The sequence below is a fragment of the Mustela erminea genome, chromosome 3 (genome assembly GCF_009829155.1).
Source record: "Mustela erminea isolate mMusErm1 chromosome 3, mMusErm1.Pri, whole genome shotgun sequence".
Classification (NCBI taxonomy): Eukaryota; Metazoa; Chordata; class Mammalia; order Carnivora; family Mustelidae; genus Mustela; species Mustela erminea.
Genome location: NC_045616.1, coordinates 53,097,426 through 53,109,896, shown reverse-complemented (window position 1 = coordinate 53,109,896; position 12,471 = coordinate 53,097,426). Strand labels below are relative to the sequence as shown.

Genomic DNA, 12,471 nt, shown 5'->3' with positions numbered 1-12,471 from the left:
CCCACTTACATGCTAAAGACATGGCTTGAGTATGACTCCTCATTCTTCACTATGACTACGTGGGGTGCATCTTCTACAAACCAAGATATTCCTTACCCAGACCTAACCTGCCATATGTTTCTTCCCTCCTCATTGACACTTCCTTTCCGTATGTTATCTTGGGTCTTGTGCCACCTGCAGAGAGACTGCTCTCTTGCACACAATGCAGGTCTACATGTGTAATGAAGGAATGAGGGATGGTCTACATTCAGATTCTCACTTGCCAGAGAGTAACTGCTCCTTCTTTTTCAACTCAGAGAATCTGAGGACTGTCTGACATCCTTTATGCAGATAGAAAAATGACATTCATCCTATAGAAATGCAGAATTAAGATACTGGTTTTGAAACCTGCTTGCATCTCTAGCTTTTTTGTCATGTGGCCTGTCCCTTATGCATCTCCTGCTACCAACAGAATCGGTCACATCTGTTTTTGAAGTGGTTCTGGTGTGAAAGTCTGGAGCTGGAATGGTTTTCTCCCACTGAAACAAGTGAGGTGTGGTTGAAATAGCACTATTATTACCACCGTGTAAGTCTATTTTGCATTAAATAGGTTTTTTTTTTCATTCTTCACCAAGAACATAATCAGCAGATCACATAATTTCAATGGGAAGATGTGTCTTAAGATCCAACCGATATCAAAATGAACTTTCATCTCACATAATTCATTCAAAAGTTCACAGCTACCAGAATTAGCAGTTTAAAGTGGTCTGCATTTCTTGTTGTGTGGTGCTTGTGTTTGGTGTTTCAATATAACTGAATTTCTCCCCTTGGTATTTCCTTGCTTAGCATTGACAGTCAAGGGCTTATATATCAAGATGAGTAAGAGGTAACAATTCATTCTCAAATGACTGTTAAAGCTTTTTCTTTTTTTCTTCTGGCTGAGTGAAAAAAATCGATCCTACATAATGTTAAAGCAAAAGAGAGTTAAAAGGTCAAGGTTCTGAACAAACTTATCCAGGGACTGCCTGTTTAGACTCAAGTTTGTTATGTCAGCTTTCCGTGAATCAGGTTCCACATCAACCAAATACCCTCAGTTCTTGTTTGCAAAATACAGAGAAGTCCTTGAGAAAATGCATGTAAGTGTTATAATGCAGAATAGGCTTACCATTGAGAAGAGTGTGTTGAAGGGCTCACTGTCCACTTTTTGTGCACATAAAATCAACCCATGTTCTGGGAAATGCACAGACTGTCTGGGCTGCAAAGAAAAGATGTATTTAATACAGCAAAGGGTTTTACTAACTAAATGTTGTGAGCTTAGTTAGGTTGCTGAGGAAGAGAGGCTGAGAATCTTTTATGTGATAAATGTGTGAAATTCATCTTCTATAGTCAAAGAAATTGCTCAATCAGAAGAAGGGGAAAAAAAGAGAACAGGTTCTATATGGGCATACTCCTTTTTAATAAAACCTTAGGGAAAGCTATGTGTTCCAGGTTGAGGTTAGCAGAAATAGGACAGACGTGGAAATATGAATTTGCTTTACAAACTTGTCCAGTATTTGGACACACAATGAATGACCCACCCAGGGGTCTATTTTTGCACGGGGCCACAAGGATTGGCGATTGTTTATGAGAGTGGGCAAAATGAACCGAGGAGAGTAATCATCAGGCAATTCAGATGCAGATTGCCAGCACTGAGGAAAAGGGTGGGAACTTGCAGTTATGATGAGTAAAATCGCTGACTTTAGTCATCAAGACCAAGTGTTAAATATGTGTTTGCTTTGTTAGGGATGAATCAGCCTGAATGACAATTGTCTGTGGTTGTGGTTAGTGAGAAGAGTCGCAATGTGTTATATGAGTGCCTGGCAAGTATTCTCACCCTGTGTGAGCCTGGGCGGGGGAGGGGGGGGAGGTTCCTATCACTATTTCCATTGGCCAAGTCATGTGATCATTTCTAGGGCAAAAAAATCGTGGCAGAAATTTATATAAATGATACAAGCTCTGCAATACCCATTATGCCACAATGTCATGCAAACTGTAGTTAGTATTAATATTATTGAACATAGAGAATGTTAAAAAAGAGTGTATTGAAAATGAGATATCAAAACTATGTCATTAATAATTCTTTGATTTAGAAGAAAGACAGGGAAGTTTCTCCAATGTAGAAAGACTGTAACTTCTGGCAGGTCAGCTCCACAAGTCTGGATTAACAAACTATGCTAGGTGTAGCACGGTTCAACCTATTATGAGGGATGAATTCATGGGAGAGGAATCCGCAAGCAAAGTGGATTGATTGATTGATTGATTGATGAAGTGTTCATCATCAAAAAGAGCAACAACAATAGGAGTATATTCAAGTAGTACATGGCAAGGCCAGGATTATAAATCCTACAGGAATGTGGAAAAGAGATAATTCAAAATGAAAATGAAATGAAAGTTTTGATGGTCTATTTTATATTTGATCAGTTGGAAAGCAATATAGTGTGACAGAAAATGAGCTACCTAAGTGGTAGAAAAGTCTGTTTTTTTCTTTGAGCTTCAACTTCATCATTTCCAAGTTGGGACACTTTAGTAAGAATAAATAATCCTCACTGACAATATATTGCATTCAAATTTTGAAACTAGACTTCCAACCCAGGCTATAAGCCATTATTTCATTCTTAATGTCTTACCTTAATGCTTTTCCTCATCAAATGGAAAATTATCAGATCAGAAGATAAGATTCCAAATCTTAAGTTCTATAATATGCCAACATTGATTGATTGAAGTCAGTGAAGCCTAAAAACAAAACATAACTATCTCTTAAATTAACAACCAAAAAAAATAAGTTAGTTCTTATGGCAACCCAATAATTGTACAATTGCTGGAGTTATTCTTCAGAATGCAAATTAGAAATCTCTATTATGTTCATATCTTTCAACTTAATAATTCCATTTCTATTTATCTAAAGTATAATATTTAGTGTAGAAAAACTATTTGTACAAAGGTGCTTACTTCAACCTTGATCGATACAACCAAACTAAAAAAAATAGAGAATTGATTGGGAAAATTGATGGAATACCATGAAACTACTAAAACCGAGAGTTATGAAGACTATCACAATGGCATCCCAAATGCCCATCCAAGTGAGAATAGATGAAAGAAATGTCATAGAGTCACAGTATTCCATAATGAATGCCATAGAATGATAGACAGCATTGTAAGTCTTAGTAATGAAATTATTAAATGAAAAAAGTAGATTTGAAAAGATTATATGCAGTATATTAAACCTTTTACAAAGTTAGAAATAAAATAAGTATTTTTAGGATCACATGTAAGTATAATTTATATATGCATATACGCACAATAATTTATATACTTATAACATATATAATATATATATTTCATATATATGAAGTAAGGGGACAATAAGAACAGAATTCTGAATGCTACTTCTCTGGGGGAAGGCAGGTAGAGGGATAGGAGATACAGTGTGTGTTATAGTAAGTTATTGTCAAGCTCATAGCTTTTGGGGGAATGGTGGTGAATTTCTGAGGGATTTTATAGTATTACAAAGAAGTACATGCTTGAGCCACTAATTAGAATATTATCATGAAGCAAGGATTACGATTCCTGCAATTAGGTATATCTACAAGTCAGAGGGGGAAAAAGAAAAGGCACCTTTTTAAAAAATATATACTTTTTACAGATTTATTAATAAAATATACCAGAAGATAATAAACACAAATAATGGTTATGTTAATGTGATAACTGTGTGATTTTTTTTCTTTTTCAAATTTTCTAAAATGTATTACTTTAATGAGAACAACTGCTTATAACTCATTAAAAAACAGTATGCAGACCCATGGATCTCTATGCCAGTGAACTTTTGTTCAACATGAAGAAGACAAATGAAATAATATAAAACTGATCAGCATTTCAGCAGGCTGCTGGAGGACTTGAAGGAGCTGGAGGACTTGAAGGAGGCACTATTGACCTTGCATGGATAACTAATTTAAGAACCAACCACGAAAAAAGAAATGTGACTATTTGCAAGAGCACATACCAGATCCAATTTGTAATGAAAAGCAATATTACCTACTAGAAAATATCTCCATTTGGTACTGACCCGGAGAGTACAACTCTTGGGTCTCACAAACACGAAAGTAGTATGACCAATATACTCTCCTCTTCTGTTATTTCCGCAGAGGTTGTATACAGAGGAATTTTAGATTAACACATATAACATGGACTTTGAGACCATTAGCTGAATACTGATGTGCAGAAAACCAATAGGAATAGGGGATGATTCAGAATACAAACAAATTGATTGGACACTTTGACAATGATGCTCCTAGAGCATGACATCGTTGCTGGCTGGATGTTAATGCACTAGAAGGCTCATTCAGCATGAGAAAAATATTACACCAAATTACGATTTTACAAAGAGTCAGCTGAAAACCTTTGATTTACAAATATTTTCCTTACTGTTAGCTTTTAAGATATAAGCCACATTATTGTTTTAAACATATAAGGATAATTTCCATTGTATTTGAAGAATACCAGATGAAGTAGGTGAGTGGCATACTTTGCAGCATTGTGTTGTATATATTTTCCTTGAATTTAGTGTTTTCTTTCTAGTATACCATCTGTAACACATATAAATCAGTAGATTTCACAGTGTGTTTATTCCAGTTTTATTTCCAAGTAATTAAAAGAAAAAAAAATACTGGGTAAGAAGTAGCTTTCAGAAAAGAGTCTGTTTAGGGAATTTAAAAAATATTTTCCCTTTCTCTTCTCTTTTGTGTTGTTTTTAATTGTAAAATAAAAACAAAAGTTGGAAAGTATTTTATGAAGTAATTATTTATCATTTCTTATCAATTGTATTTTACAATCAAAAGTGTTGGGGTTTTCTCTTCTTGCCAGTTAAAGTCTATGGCTTTCAATGACAGGCGTAGAAGGCTATGTGATAAAATTAAATGGATCTTCAGATTTGAAAGAAAATAGCTGAGTTTGAATTCTCACACTGCCACCTTGAAAAAAAATCACATAAAATCTCTGAATCTTATCTTCCTAATATGTGAGAAGTTGAAAGCAGCCCAGCATAGCTTACACGGCTCCTTGAAAAATAAATGGGAGTTTTTATTCCAATAAGCAAAACTCTAATGTTTTTAAATAATTGTTTGAGAATGAGTTTCTAAAAATAGACAAAATAATTGTTTTAGAATAAAGAACTTGAAACCAAACTCTCCTCTGGGTGAGGGGCAAGGAGGACCAGGCTGTAACAAGAGCTCGTGGAAATCCCAGTGAACCCTTTTGTAACGGATTAAGGGCAGTATTTTTGGAGCTCAGTCACCTGATGTGAGACAATGCCAGTATTGCCATGTTTTCCTGAGAAGGAGCATGGCAGCGCCCGCTCTCTGCAGTTGAACTGAATTCAATCTGTGGGCTCCGATGTAAGTACCTACACAGATGTGCTGTGGAGATTCTGGACAAGACGTGTGTCACTGTCAGAAAGTAGAGAAGTGTGGCACAAGTGAGCTCTTGCCATATAAACATAACATCTGGTCTAAGCTTCTGGCATTGCTACGAAACATGACATTTCAATATATGTATTTGTTGCATTTTAAAATTATTTAAATTATTCATGTTTATGCAGAAAGATAGATGCCAAAAATAAAACCAAGCAGGAAAAAATTACCCATAATCCTACCACCATAACTGCTATTAAGTATATTTCCACCGATAGCATGGAACCACTAGAGCATTTCGGACAATATTTTTATATGTTATTTTCAATATGTATGGTTGAAATAATATGTATCTTTAAAGTGGGACATATTCATTGGAAAACTACCTTTAGCATTTAGCAACATATCATCAACATGCTACATATTGATCGATGTAGATTGACACCATTATTTGTAATAATTGAGAAGAACTCCATTTTATGGATGTATGAGTTACTCAAGCAATAACCTATAGCTGTACATTTAAGTTACTTTCAGCTTTCCCACATTATAAATACTGTTTTTGATACATATCAACATTTCTATCTTTATGAATCTGATTATTGAAAAAATTCTTGGAAGTGGAATTTCTGAATTAAATACATTACTTCCAGTTACACTGTAGAAAAGTTTCTACTAATTTTACTCCTGCCAACAATCTGTGTGAGCCCATCTCTTTTCAGTGAACCATACTGGGCATTTTCCTTCTCTAACTCTTTGACAGCCTGATGATTGATGAGAAGAGAGAGGATCTCTAATTTTTTGTTCATAGTTATGATTACTAGTAAGATGAAATGCTTTTCATCATATATTATCATTTATATTTCTGATTTTTTTGTACCTTGCCTGTTAAATGTTATTTTTGTTATGCGTTTGTAAGATTTCTACATCTTAGACATTAACAACTTTTTGTCACACATAGTTATATTTTTTCTTGTCTGTCATTTGCTTTCTCACTTGGATGGTGGTACTTTTCCCCACAGAGATATCTTAAAGTATTTATCTTTAAATTTTTGCCTGGAGTCTTCACTGAAAGGGCTTTCTTCACCTGTACATATGCATTTGTATTTTCTTCTAGTAGTTTTAAACTTTATTATGCACTTATATTCCACCCATTTGGAGAATTATTTTATTTTAGGGTTTGGGTTAGGGTTTTAAATTTATCCTTGCCAAGTGGTTAACTGGTTGCCACAATAATTTTTATCAAATTGTACTTATTTATCTTATTAAATCACCTTTATTATAGTCATTCCCCTTAACCAAAGTTTCACTTCCAGTTTGTTACCCATAGTCAACTGCAGTCCAGAAGTAGATGATCCTCCTTCTGACCTATCGTCAGAAGATCAATAGTAGCCTAATTCTATATTCCTGTGCCTATGTCACTCACCTCATTTCGTTTCATCATGTAGGCATTCCATCATCTCACACCATCACAGGAAGTGTGACTACCGTACAATAAGATATTTTGAAAGAGAGACAGATCGCATTCACATAACTCTTATTATAGCATATTATTATAATTGTTCTATTTTATTATTAGTTATTGTTGTTAATCTCCTACTATACCTAATTTCTAAATTAACCTTTATCATAGGCATGTATAGAAAAAAAACATAATAGGTATTGCACAGTATATACAATATACTTAGATACGTTACACAGAGGGTTACACATAGCATCTACGGTGTTCAGTAGGATTACCCATAATCCTATCACCATTAGCACTATTCGCTACATTTTCATTCTTAGCTATGGAACCACTATTAGCATGCAACCACTAGCAGATTTAACTACTACAATGAACAGTGCAGGACTAGAAAATTCTACATCAGGACTTGGACAATAATTAAAGCTTTTCTAGTGTGTGCACCTGGTCCACGTAGAGTTACCTATATGCAGATGGATATAAAAAGGTGGCTTGCAACAAACACAAAGAAAGAACTGGGAATTAAGAAATGCCAAGGAAGGGGAGCCAGCAAAAAAGACTAACAAAGAATGGCTTAAGAAGTAGGACAAAACGGGAGAACATCCAAGATTTGGAAGACCAAAACAAACAAAAAACAACAAAAAGAAAACAACAACAAGAAAAACGAGTTTTGATAAGGGCTGTTGTTTCTAAGTTAGAGAATTTTCCTAACTTATCAAGTTATGTCTTCAAGGAAAAGCTGGATAACACCAAAAAAACACTGGCACTAAAGAAGTAATGATCAATAATTGTTTTAAACTGAGTACCTAACAAATTCAAAGTCTAAGAAGAACTTTAACTGTTTTATAATTTTATCTAATTTCAAATATTTAGTCTTTACCTATAGTTTTTTTAGCTAAGCATAAAACTTCCTATTTCATCTTGTAATAGAACAGAGTTATCCTTTACACCTTGATTTTTCCACATTCCATGTCTAATATATTATAAAATCTTGTAGTTTACAACTTTGACATCTATCCTCACAAATCATCTCCTGCCATGTTGATCCAAGCCACCATCACCTTCTGCTTGGGATGATATAAAAGCCTCTGGAACTAGGCTCCAGGATTTCACCAACCCTCCAGTCCATATTTCTCTGAGTCGGTGTGATCCTTTTACAAAATAAGTCAGTTCTTAATCACTCCTCAGCTGAAAACCCTTGGATGGCTTCCCGTCTCTCTCAGAGTAGAAGGAAGAGTATGTAAAATTCTCCTGCAAGTCTCCATGATCTGACCATCTGCTGCTTCACAGATGGCATCTCCTACAGCAATTTCTCCCTTACCCCATTGGCCATCCTAACAATCCTTGAACCTAGCAAGCCAGTTTTGAATGTCTGGGCTCCCCCCTTCACTTCATTCAAATTTCTGGTCAAATATCACAGTACCAAGAAAAACTTTTCTGGCCTGTTAAAGGAGCAGCCTCCTTTTCCTTGTTCTATATACCCTTATTTTGTTTCATTTTTTCTCTTTAGCACTTCTCACCATCTGTCATCTATTGTATTATATTGCATCGCATTCTATTCTATTCTATTCTATTCTATTCTATTCTATTCTATTCTATCTATTCTCTAATCTCTCATCTCACTAGAAAGTGAGTCCCATGAAGGCACAATCTTTCTTCGGTTTCCTGCTGGATCCTGAGAGCCAAGAACAGTGCCAGCATTTAGTAACTATCTGCCTGAATGAATGAACATATATCCAGATATTTTTAAAAATCACCATAAGTCTTCTAAATCATTGCTGGCATTAAAAGTAATGTTTCCAATTTTGAAGTCTTTCAGAAAGGGTTTCTTCTCCCCAAGAGAAGACTGAATTTCATGCTTTGAAATATTAAATGAAAGGGAATTTGAGTTATGATGACAGAATTTTGGAATACCATAATTTCAGGAGATTTTCTTACTGATACAACTTTATTGTGATAATTGAGAATAAAAATATTTCTTAAAAGGTCATACGGCATAAAAATGAAAAATTTAACACTTTAGGACTTTACAGCAAGATGAATCTGGTCTTGGGAGATCTATTTCCCAGCTGTGTAACTTTGGTACCTCTCTATCCCTCAGTTTTCTCATCTGTAAAACAAGGTCAATATTGCAATGCTGTCGTGAGGACTAAATGATTTAGATTATGTAAAGGAATTAAAAAGTGCTTTGAACACAGTGCTTCATAATAATTTGCTGTTACTATTTATTTGACAATAGTATTATCATTTCACAAGTTGTTCTTAGTTAGCAGACTTTTTTGGATTTTGTTTATTTTTCTCTGTAATGATGCCATGAAAAAATCTCTTTTATAGGAATCTAGACAGTGTTAATTGTGTAGGTACAAAAAGTAGATAAGAGAATTAAGGCAATTTCTAGTTGTTTGCATAAACTCTCCTTTTTCTCACTGGTGGGATTCAAACAAACTTTTCTGGCGCTTACATTTTGCAAATGGATTTCTGCCTTACTTGCATGGGTAAAGTCAAGGATGAAATAAGGTGGATTCAGCAAGGGATTCCCTAACAGAATGAAACTCTAAAAGCAAGTTTTCTTGCTCCCAGAAAAGGCTATTTAGAAGAGTATGGAGCTCCAACATTGAGACTGGATGGGGAAAGTCCAAAATCACACACACCCTAGGTTTTAAAAAATTGGCCCTATAAAAAATTTGGGTCCTTAAATATTTGTCCTCTTCAGGCAAATTTGACTTAAACTAATCATCCATACTTTTACTTCCAGAATCTAACTTCAATGATCATTTTTTTAGCCTTCCAAAATACCTAGAAATTTCATATATTACATTTGGTAAATCTACTGGAATGATGATATTAACAGTCATAATTGATATTGAACCATGGTTTTTAAATTTTGCATCACTTGTGTTTATATATATCTATCATCTTATTTGGCTGTAATCTTTATTAAATTAGGTCTTTCATTTCCTTAGTAATTCCCCGAAGAGGCAAGATCAGTGCTCAGGAAATAATATTATTGGTGGAGATCTAACAACCAAACAGAATTTTGAAGGACATCATGTCCTCTCTTTCAAATATTATTGCTTTTGAAAAATATAATCTATTATTTAAAAGTAAATTTTAACAAGGAAAAGATCACTGTTGCATATGTAAAACATTTGACACGATTTTTGAACAATAGTGAACACACCTACAAGTTGATTTTTCTTCTGCCATGACCCGAGGCATGTTTATTAGTTGTTCACTGCCTAAAATGTCTCAGCCTAAAATCCAGGAACAACCCAGACTTGATATTCAATTTAACTGAGCAAAATATTCACTTTAAGGACTGAAAATATAAAAGAATTATATGAAATTATTTTCCTCCAACTCTGCCCCAGGGTTTACAATCCTGGCAGACACAAGTCATACCAATGGGAAATGGCATCTAATGAAATCCTGAGCCAACAGCACTCATCGAGCCAAGAGATCAGAGAAGGAAGTCATCACTTTATGATCTTCTTAGTCAGGGAGAAAGTGGGGCCCCAGCTAAAACCTAAATGGTGTGTAGAGTTTGGAGAAAAAGATGGGAGAAAAGATGGTTACAGTTCTGACTTTGGAACCGTCATCATTTTTTTTTTATCATTGGCCAGGACACATTTACAGATGATCTATTGAATTGTAAAAAAGATCTTGTCCACCTTTATAATCTTTGTATCTCCCGAATCTGCTCATAGGTGACTCAGAGTCTACATAAACAAAGTTTATAGTCTAAGACAAAAATCTCATAAAATTGTATAAAATTGTTCCTTTTTTTTTTTCTTTTTTTAAATACTGAAGGATTCATTTTGCAGAGAGAGGGAGGCATTAAGTAGGGGGAAAAGTAAAATATATGCCCAACATTTATCATAATAGAATCTAGTATCCTTTATTTTGTCACTTAAACCCTGGGGAAATATACTACAAACTCCATTTTTACATCTCCAGTCCTTCATTTTGCAGAAAAAAATTAGCATTAAAAATATCCTTAGTTAAGTCATCATATCAACATAAGTTATAACTAAAAATGAATGAAATATAAAGCAATTGATCATTTTTATTATTTGCAAAATGTTTAATTGTAATTCTTCTGACGAAGAAACTAACCACTACCACAACAAAATTATTTAGAGGATCTAATAATGTGGGGGGCAATAGATTTTAAAAGATGGGAAAAGAGAAAGGGCAATTCTGTTAAGAGTCCCAGCTTTATCTTAATTTTATTCTATTTATTCTAATTTTAATATGTGTCATCCTATAAAAAATCCTGCCTCTTAACTCTAAAAGAAAGCTATTGATCCAAGGTATTTCGAGGGGGTTTCGGGGAAAGAGAAAGGGGAAGATACAGGGGATTGGGAGAAATTTATAGCTGGAGCTGATACTGAGTGAAAATTTAGAGTACATACCTAGCATGTTTTCTGCTTCCTTTCTTCCAGAGAGGAAATGACACTTTAGATTCCCTGGGATGCTGGAACCACATGCAAAAAAGGATGGGCAAATTTGTCATTCAGAATTTATGAAGGATATTTTTTCTTCTCACTGACTAAAAAGAACAAATCAAACACTAGGTTTCCAATTCTGAAAATTAGTAGACTCTGGAGAGCCAATTAAACATTATTCCCCTATCTCGACTCTGTTTTAACATCCTTCTTTATTGCACACTGTTTCTTTCGCTCACAAGGCAGGTAGATGGTGTTATCAGGCTAATTTGGGGACAGTTATCATTATAATGTAATTTTTTGCAATTATGTGGTAGACCAGGTGGCAAGACAGCATGGCTCTGCATTGCCAAGGTGCAAAACAAATTCAGTGTTCAATCAACCTGAGAGAGAAAGGACAATTCTCATTTGCATAAACATGTAGCCACGGAAACGAGATGCACAGAGGTATAAGGGGAAAGAGACCTATTTTACATGATGTGCATAGAATATTTGACAGTTTAGATTGGAGGCGTCATTGATGTGGGTTGGAATGGTACGGTTGGTTGCCATGGATATGGTTTTCCCTACTGGCAGTGCAGAGATTGGCAGGGATGGATGCTGGAAAAAAAAAAAAAAAAAAAAGCCCAAACCACTGCAACACTCTGGCAGCCTCATTCTTTTCTTTTGTTGAAAAGCTATGTATCCTTTCTGCACTAATGACAGCTCATCAAGTATGCAGTGTAATCTAGAAACACTGATATTTCTGTAATAAATCATTCATGTATAATATATATGCATTTATACATTCTATGCACATATATATGTGGCAATCTACATGTATATATTTGGAATAACATGTATGCAGATTAATAAAAGATTAGATTCAGGAGGAAAATATTTACCTCTTTGCTACTCTTTTCTATTTAGCATTAATTTAGGAAATTCTTAGATATAAAGATTTATTAAATAAAACAAACAATGTAGAAATATACTGAATTATCTGAATTATCATCTAACTTAGGAAAGGAGAATTACACAGTTTGTTTTCGTGGATAAGGCAAACAATGAAAGGAAGGAGGAGTGTCTCATCGCAATGGCCTAGTCTCTGATTAGTTGACCCCTACAGTCACCACATTGCTGTAATATAACTACA

At 34.6% G+C, this 12,471-nt stretch overlaps 1 long non-coding RNA gene across 1 annotated transcript in view; it reads right to left on the bottom strand.

Moving 5' to 3' along the window:
• LOC116586168 overlaps nucleotides 1–11,366 on the bottom strand; it is a 55,218-nt gene extending 43,852 nt beyond the window's left edge. Inside the window, exons 1-4 of the long non-coding RNA XR_004283922.1 lie at nucleotides 11,304–11,366; nucleotides 6,850–6,907; nucleotides 2,646–2,751; nucleotides 1,145–1,234 (exon numbers count right to left, since the gene is read on the bottom strand). This is a non-coding gene — a long non-coding RNA (uncharacterized LOC116586168). The remainder of the gene's footprint in view (nucleotides 1–1,144; nucleotides 1,235–2,645; nucleotides 2,752–6,849; nucleotides 6,908–11,303) is intronic.
• Between the last annotated feature and the right edge of the window lie 1,105 nt (nucleotides 11,367–12,471).